Source organism: Bufo bufo, chromosome 8 (genome assembly GCF_905171765.1).
Source record: "Bufo bufo chromosome 8, aBufBuf1.1, whole genome shotgun sequence".
In the NCBI taxonomy this organism is placed as follows: Eukaryota; Metazoa; Chordata; class Amphibia; order Anura; family Bufonidae; genus Bufo; species Bufo bufo.
This window is the reverse complement of record NC_053396.1, coordinates 109,947,368-109,956,569: the sequence shown is the minus strand read 5'-3', so window position 1 is coordinate 109,956,569 and position 9,202 is coordinate 109,947,368.

Genomic DNA, 9,202 nt, shown 5'->3' with positions numbered 1-9,202 from the left:
CTAGTCCAACAAAGGCAGTAGAACCACTGCCCCCAGCCAGCAAGCCACAGGTTTATATCACGCTTGCGGCCACACCTCACTAGCCAGAAGAGTAACCCCTTGCTGACCAAACAGCAGGGAGGCACACCTTAAAGGGGAAGTGCACGTGCAAACCACAAACTACACATTGCCCCTGGCAACCACTTGGCTCTGGATGTGTTCAGTGAAACTCGCACCATTTTGCAAGCAAGTTCAGTCAGTTTTGTCTGCGATTGCGTTTTGAAGCGTTTTCACGTGCATTATAAAAAACTAAAGGTTTACAAACAACATCTCCTAGCAACTAGTGATGAGCGAACATGCTCGGCCGAATACCTGTTCGGCTCGAGCATCACTATGCTCGGCACATGGCGGTACTCGAGCGTCATGCTCGAGTCTCCTTCCCGCACGCTTCGCGGCTGCTAAGCAGCCAATAAACGTGCAGGTAAGTACTGCCCTCACTGTAATGCCAGTAGCCATGTTGGCTACTGGCATTACAGTGATTGGCTGGACGGAACGCGTCATCGGGTGCTATATAGAACCCGATGCCGCGGGTTTGGCTCATTGCGAGTCAGGGAGAGCTGCGCTTAGGAAGGGACAGATAGTGTAGGGACATTGTGATCGCAATATAGCCCAGATCTAGGGAAAAAATTATAATACAGAAAAAAAATTTCTCCCATAATCTATCCACATTTTTGCTGTCAACGGTGTAATCCGTGAATTGTGTGATCTGCGCTTTAACACCTTGTGTGGTTGTCGGGCCCAGATCTAGTGACAATTATAAATATAAACTACATCAGAAAACAGTGTCTGTACCGCAGATTCCAATCATCTGGGCCTAAAATAGTGTCCATATTCTGTGGTGTTCTGTGACATATACTGTCCTGCATCCGAAAACGGTGTCTTTAGCATACAGTAAATAAATCTGCGCCACATCCAGGGCTTTTTTTCTGGCAGAACGCACCGGAACGGCGTTCTGCCACCTATTTTCCCCCGCCCCGCCCCCCTTTAGTTACTGGGCCCAGCCGGCCCGCTGCTTAACAGTGGCGTCGCCAGGGGGGGGCCAGAGGGGGCCACGGCCCCCCCTACATCACGCTGTGCCCCCCCAACTAAAATGCCCCCCCCCAAGTGAGCCGCCGCCGCCGGGCACAGGGAGATGAGCGCTTCCATTGCGCTCATCTCCATAGTAATCTGCCTGTGCTGCGGCGGTGCAGGGGAGGGAGAGGCGTGTCCCTGCCCCTTCCTCTGATAGGCTGCAGGCACTAGGCCGGCAGCCTATCAGAGGCCGGCATAGGCGGCGCGATGACGTCATCGCGCCGCCTGAGCCATACAGCGTGGGACACAGGCCGGAAGAGGCCTGCATCGCATCGCTGACACTGAGGCAAGTATAAGTTGTTTTTTTTTATTTTTTTAAAATTTTTATTTACAATAGTGTTACTGGCACATTGGGGGGCTTATTACAATACTGGCACATGATGGGGGGGCTTAATATTGGCACATGATGGGGGGGCTTAATACTGGCACATGATGGGGGGGCTTAATACTGGCACATGATGGGGGGGGCTTAATACTGGCACATGATGGGGGGCTTAATACTGGCACATGATGGGGGGCTTTATACTGGCACATGATGGGGGTGCTTAATACTGGCACATGATGGTGGGGCTTAATACTAGCACATGATGGGGGGGCTTATTACTGGCACGTAATGGGGGGGCTTATTACTGGCACGTAATGGGGGGCTTATTACTGGCACCGTCACGTAATGGGGGGGCTTATTACTGGCACGTAATGGGGGGGTTATTACTGGCACGTGATGGGGGCTTATTACTGGCACGTGATGGGGGCTTATTACTGGCACGTGATGGGGGGCTTATTACTGGCACGTGATGGGGTGCTCTTGTTACTGGCACGTGATGGGGAGCACTTATTACTGGCAGTGGCACGTGATTGAGGGCACTTATTACTGGCACATTATTGGTGGGCACTATAGGGGCATCTACTGAGGTCACAAAGAAGGGGTATTTTATATGGGGGGCTCTGTACAGTAGCATTTTATACTGGGACACATGGTGGGTACTATGGGGAATGGGGGAGAGGAGTACTATGGAGTCATCTACGGGGGGCACTAAGAAGGGGTATTTTATACTTGCAAATTATGGGGGACACTGAGGGCATCTACTGGGGCACGATATATGGGGCATTTTATACTGGTACATTATGGGGGGCACTAGGAGGAAGGGGGAGAGGAGCACTATGGGGGCATTTACTGGGGGCACTATATAGGGGTATTTTATACTGGCACATTATGGGGGACATTAGCTCAACTGGGGGCATAAGGGGGTATTTTTTGCATTGTCACATTATAAGGAGAATTATTTCTACTGGGGGGCATTATGGTGGCCTTTATTACTCCCCCATGGTATGACCCCCTAGTAGCAGCACCAGCCTGTCCCTGCTCTGCGACCCCTCAGCCCCTTCTCCAAATCCTTATTATGAAATCTCTCTCATTAGGATAAAACACAACATCAGCTCCGCCGAGCCCCCGGCCAAAGTGTTGAAGTGGTGTCCGAGATCCCCAAGGGCCAAGCCAAGTAACAGTAAGTTTTCATGTGAAATATGTTTATGTTATAGACATATAGCATACACTGTGCCCCACAATATACAGTATACCGCTACACTGTGCCCCACAATGTACAGTATACCTCTACACTGTGCCACACAGTATACCTCTACACTGTGCCACACAATATACAGTATTGTGTGGCACAGTGTATCCCTGTTCTCTAAAGGGGCGGTTTTAGGGGGTGGTCCTAGGGGTGGGTAGGGGCGTGGCCAGGGGGGGTGAGTTCCACCACCTTTTCTCTGAGAAAAATAGCCCTGGCCACATCTAGTGACAAAACCATTAATATGAAGAAGGCGAGCACTGAAGGATGGGGAAGTGGGCGTGATGCTGATGGTGCACACAGAGGCCGTGGCCCTGGGCGCAATAAAACTGTGCCTGCTGCCAGTGCACCAGAAAAAAAAAATCCACCGTACGCAGCTTCATGTCCAACTTAGCTGGGCGTGCAGGACAACACTGTCCAAGTCGGACCAATGCAAACAGTTGGTCGGTTGGATTGCTGAAGATAATGCTTCCAGTCAGTTAAGCACCACCCTCTCTTCCACCAAGTCTAGTCTCTGTAGCCAAGAGTCTGGTCAACCTAATCCTCACTCTGATCATCCTTCCTCCCACCATGGAGAGGCTTGCCAAATGAGTGATCCCACACTCTGATATTCTGAGGAGCTCTTTCCAGTGCCACTATTACATTTGGCCCTCGTGCCCAGCACGCTTGAAGAGGGACCTGAGATATTGTGCCCTGATTCCCAACCTCTTGAGCCTTCACAGTCTCAAGAAGATGACGGTGGTGAACGGCAATCATTCGTTCACGAGGTGGATGATGATGAGACACAGTTGTCAATCACTGAGGTTGTGGTTAGGTCAAGTCAGGAGGATGAGCAGCGTGAGGAAGTGGAAGAGAAGTTGGTTGACGATGAGGTCACTGACCCAACATGGGAAGGTGAAAAGCCGAGCGAGGACAACAGTACAGAGGGGGAGGGATCCGCAGCACCGCAACAGGCTGGAAGAGGTAGTGGGGTTGCAAAAGGGAGAAGTCAGCTCACACCAAACAGGCCCGCAACTGTTACACCGAGCACCCCCATGCGTAAATCTACCTTGCCAAGGGGTAAGTGTTCTGCAGTATGGCGTTTTTTTTATGAAAGTAGAGACGACAAAAGAGTGGTAGTTTGCAACCTGTGCCGTACCAAAATGAGCCGGGGTGTGAACACTAGCAACCTCACCACCACCAGCATGATCCACCACATGGCATCCAAGCACCCTAAGAAGTAGGCCGAATGCCTGGATCCACAATCTGGGTCTGCGGGTCACACAACTGCCTCCTCTTCCCCTGTGTTACGCACTGCTGGCCAATCCCCTGTCAAAGGCGCAGGCCCGGATGCCCCTCGCCCTGCACCTGGAGCTTTGCATAAACCATCAGCAACAACATCCACTTCCCTGTCCCAGCGCAGCGTCCAAATGCCCATAACACAGTCATTTGAACGCAAGTGCAAATACCCAGCCACCCACCCACAGGCCATAGCACTAAATGTGCAACTTTCGAAATTACTGGCCCTTGAAATGTTGCCATTTAGGCTTGTGGACATTGAGGCCTGATGTTGGCGGCCGTCCCTTGGCACGCAGTCCCCAGCCACCACTATTTTTCACGGTGTGCCATACCCGCCTTACACCAGCATGTGTCCCAGAACATCACCCATGCCCTGACCACTTGCTGGGAAGGTCCACTTAACCACGGACACATGGACAAGTGCTACATTTCCCTAACCGCACACTGGGTGAATGTTGTGGAGGCCAGGAGTGAGTCGTACCCTGGGATTGCACAGGTGCTACTCACGCCCAGGATTGCGGGCCCTACGTCCATCAGGGTCTCCGCCAGCGGCTATGTTATTGGCTCCAACCCCCACTTCTACCTCCAGCAGCAGTCAGCCATCAGTCGCTAGCTGGAAGCACTGTAGCACTGCTGTGGGTAAGCGTCAACAGGCTGTGCTGAAGCCTATCTGCTTAGGGGACAAACTGCACACCGCTGCAGAGCTGTGGCAGGGTATAGGGGACCAGACCGAGCTGTGGCTCTCGCCACTCAACCTACAACCAGGCATGGTTTTGTCTGACAATGGCCGTAACTTGGTGGTGGCTTTGGAGCTCGGCAACCTGACACACATCCCATGCCTAGCCCACGTCTTAAACTTATTGGTTCATCGGTTTATCAAAACCTACCCCAATTTTCCAGAGCTACTAGTGAAGGTGCGCCGCGTGTGTGCCCATTTCCGCAAGTCGTCCACAGCTTCAGCTGGTCTGTGAACGCTGCAGGAGCGCTTGCGGCTTCCAGCTCACCGACTGTTGTGCGACGTGAGCACGCGCTGGAACTCTACGTTCCACATGTTGGCCAGGCTTTGTGAGCAGCAGAGGGCAGTTGTGGAATAGCAGCTGCAACATGGTTGTCGCCATTCGAGTCAACTACCACTATTCAGCTTGAATATAATTTTCATCATAACCGTGAGTAGCTAAAAATACAGTGTCAAGAATTACATCTGTTGCATGTTGAATGTGGTTCCTTGTATCTATATAATTTTCCAGATAACCTATGCAGTCATTTATATGAATTATCATTTAGTGGGACTTATTTTTAGAAAGTAATTATAAAAGTTAAGTTTTAAGTAGGCTAATTTTCCCAGTAAATAGTACCCATGGAACTTTAATTCCATCTGTTTAGCGAGGATGGGCAGAGGAGGATGAGGAGGATGAGGAGATGGAGAGTCATCCTGATGTCGACATCGACGTCTTGCCTGTTGGTACTCTGGCACATATGGCTGATTTCAAGTTAGGCTGCTTTTCCCGCTACACATTTTAGATAACACGGATTACTGGGTGTTCACCCTTCTCGATCCCCGCTACAAAAAGAACTTCTCATCTCTCATTCCTGTGGTGGAGAGGACGAGTAAAACGGTGCAATACCAGAAGGTACTTGTTGAGAGATTGCTCAAAAATTTTCCATCTGACAATGCTGGCGGCAGAGTCCGTATTTCCTTAGGCAACCGAGGAAGGGAGACAAGGGGAACACACAGCAGTTCTAACAAAGGCAGGGCGACACTCTCCAAGGCATGGGACACTTTCATGACTTCCCGCCAGCAACCTCACCCTGAAGTGTGGCCTAGTGGTACAAGGAGGGAAAAGTGTTGGAAGATGGTGAAGGAATACATAGCAGACAGTGTCAGCGTCCTCAATGATCCCTCAGTGCCTTACAACTACTGGGTGTCCAAGCTGTACACGTGGCACGAACTTGCGCTCTACGCCTTGGAGGTGCTGGCCTGCCCTGCCGCCAGCGTTTTGTCTGAGAGTGTATTTAGTGCTGCTGGTGGCATTATAACAGATAGGCCACTGGCAATGCTGACAGGTTGACTCAGATAAAAATGAACAAGGCCTGGATTGCCCCTGACTTCTCAACTCCACCAGAGGAGAGCTGAGCTGATGATGAACATAAAGGCAATTTCAATCTATCATTTATAATGTACTCAATCTACTGTAGTGTATTCCCATGCACCTTTTCCACCACAAAAAAAAAAAGAGTATAATCTTGTTTTCTCCTCTTCCTCCTCATCCAGATTGTATATATTCCTTCCACTCTAATTTTTTTTTAATAGGGTCAGCTCAACTGCAGGCCCTCAACTCAATATTTTTTATAGGGTCAGCTGAACAGCAGGCCCTTGCATATAATGTTTTAGAGCGTCAGCTCACCAGCAGGCCCTCGCCCCTAATGTTTTAGAGTGTCAGCTCAGGAGCAGGCCCTCGCATATAATGTTTTACAGGGTCAGCTCAACTGCAGGCCCTCGCATGTAATGTTTTACAGGGTCAGCTCACCTGCAGACCCTGGCATATAATGTTTTAGAGCGTCAGCTCACCAGCAGGCACTTGCATATAATGTTTTAGAGCGTCAGCTCACCAGCAGGCACTTGCATATAATGTTTTAGAGCGTCAGCTCACCAGCAGGCCCTCGCCCCTAATGTTTTAGAGGGTCAGCTCAGGAGCAGGCCCTTGCATAGAATGTTTTAGAGGGTCAGTTCAACTGCAAGCCCTCGCATATAATGTTTTACAGGGTCAGCTCATCTGCAGGCCCTCGCATATAATGCTTTACAGGGTCAGCTCAACTGCAGGACCTCGCCTATTATGTTTTACAGGGTCAGCTCATCTGCAGGCCCTCGCATATAATGCTTTACAGGGTCAGCTCAACTGCAGGACCTCGCCTATAATGTTTTACAGGGTCAGCTCATCTGCAGGCCCTCGCCTATAATGTGTTAGAGCGTCAGCTTACCTGCAGGCCCTCGCAGAAAGGCTCACCAGAAATGTATGATGCGCCGGATCTCCATGGGTGGATCTTTGGAGAAAATATTGAATCGCCATTATGCCATCAGTATGCGAGATATTTTAATAGACTCAACATCACAGGTCAGTATCAATGTCCCCGGAGGAAGTTGGATCTCCTGCAGATATTGCACCAGCTGCATGGAATCCCTTAGGCTACTTTCACACTTGCGTTTTTCTTTTCTTGCATAGAGTTCTGTCACAGGGGCTCTATACCGGAAAAGAACTGATCAGTTTTATCCCCATGCATTCTGAATGGAGAGTAATCCGTTCAGTTTGCATCAGGATGTCTTCAGTTCAGTCGTTTTGACTGATCAGGCAAAAGAGAAAACCGCAGCATGCTACGGTTTTCTCTCCGCCGAAAAAAACTTGCCTGAACGCCGGATCCGGCATTTTTTCCCATAGGAATGAATTAGCGCATACCGGAATGCCGGATCCGTCGCTCCGGCATGCGCAGATCGGTAAAAATGTGAAAAAATGTACAAGACGGATCCGTCGGTCCGCATGTCAAGCGGAGAGACGGATCCGTCCTTGCAATGCATTTGTGAGACTGATCCGCACCCGGAACCATCTCATAAATGCTTTCAGTCAGCGGCAGATCCGGCGGGCAGTTCCGACGACTGAACTGCCCGTCGGATCACACTGCCGCAAGTGTGAAAGTAGCCTTAGATATGACTGAAGGCCTAATACAAAGGGCAGTAAGAAAAAAATCAAGGTAAATGCAAGCCTGTTCACACAACCCTCCTATTCCTGCTACAATTGGACGTCCCGGAGGGTCAGCTAAGTCCTTGTGTACCTTAGGGAGCATGTAAAAGGTAGGGACTGTGGGTTGTTTGACCTCCAGAAATTCATTTTCTTTTTTGGTGATAATGTTGAACTGCCATGCACAGGTGAGGAGTCTCTCCATTTTATGCATGAAGGTTTGAGTTGGATCTGTGGGTAATGGAGTGTAGAAATGGCGGTTACCCAATTGTCTTCTGGCCTCCTTAATATAGAGGCCAGTTTCCCACAGTATAACATTACCTCCCTTATCCGCCTCCTTAATGGCAAAGGCCGAATTACGTTGTAAACTCCTGATGGCTGCTGCCTCTGCATTAGACAAGTTTTTGTTGTAAACTCTGTTGGGTTGTAGTTTTCTTATTTCTGATATCATGACCTGAAAAAACAGGTAGATGTTAGGGAATAGACTAAGCGTCGGAGTAATAGTGGACGGTTTGCGCGGCGTGAATTGACGCCTACCTGTCTCACATTCACTTTCTTTTAATAAGTCCATCAGATCCATGAAAACTCCCCTTTCATCCTCGGGCAATTGTTGTACTAATGAAGGTTGAGCATATAAAGCTCTAAAACACAATTGTCTGCAAAATAAATAAACATCTTTTGTAAATTCAAATTTATCCAAAGTATTCATGGGAGAAAATGATAGTCCGCTTACCAGAACAGATTTTTCCATCTGTGTGAGTGTATATGTGGAAAGGTTGATGATCTTCAAGGCGTCCTCATCAATTAAGGGGCTTGCATCCATTGCACCTGTTAGTGTTGAGGTCGTTTTTTGCGGGTTACGGGATATTGGCTGTTGCCCCTCTGCCAAACCAAGGCCTCAGAGCACTCAGGTACACCTCATTACCAGATACAATAAGCAATGGCGTGATCTTTATAAAGTACTAAATACACACTGGCACCTTTTATTGGCGGATTCCAAGATACGAGATTATGTCAATCCAAGTCCCAAGATCATTGCACGAAGAGCTCCAAATCTACGGGATAAATTGGTATGCAGCCACTTTCAGAGGCCTACACAATGTTTGGGAGGGGTATTAGACTGCGTGGGACATATCCATGTGGAAATTGCAACATCTGTCAATATATGATTTGCACTTTCTCTACCCGTAGGCATCCAGATGAGGTTTCCCTTGGACACTACATCAATTGTCGGTCTCAGAATGTGGTCTATGCACTTATCTATGAATGTGACAAAATCTACGTTGGCCAGACTGGTCAGGAAGTACGGAAGCGTATTCAACAGCACTTATCGAATATTGCCTTGGCTCGACGAGATCGGACCCAAGCCAGGAAACCTCTAACTTCAGTAGCCACGCATTTTCTAGATTGCCACCAATGCATAACATCTGGACTTAGGATCGCTGGACTTGATCTGGTACGCAAAACCTTGAGGGGGGGCTCGGCCACCTCTCAGTTACTTCGTCTTGAATC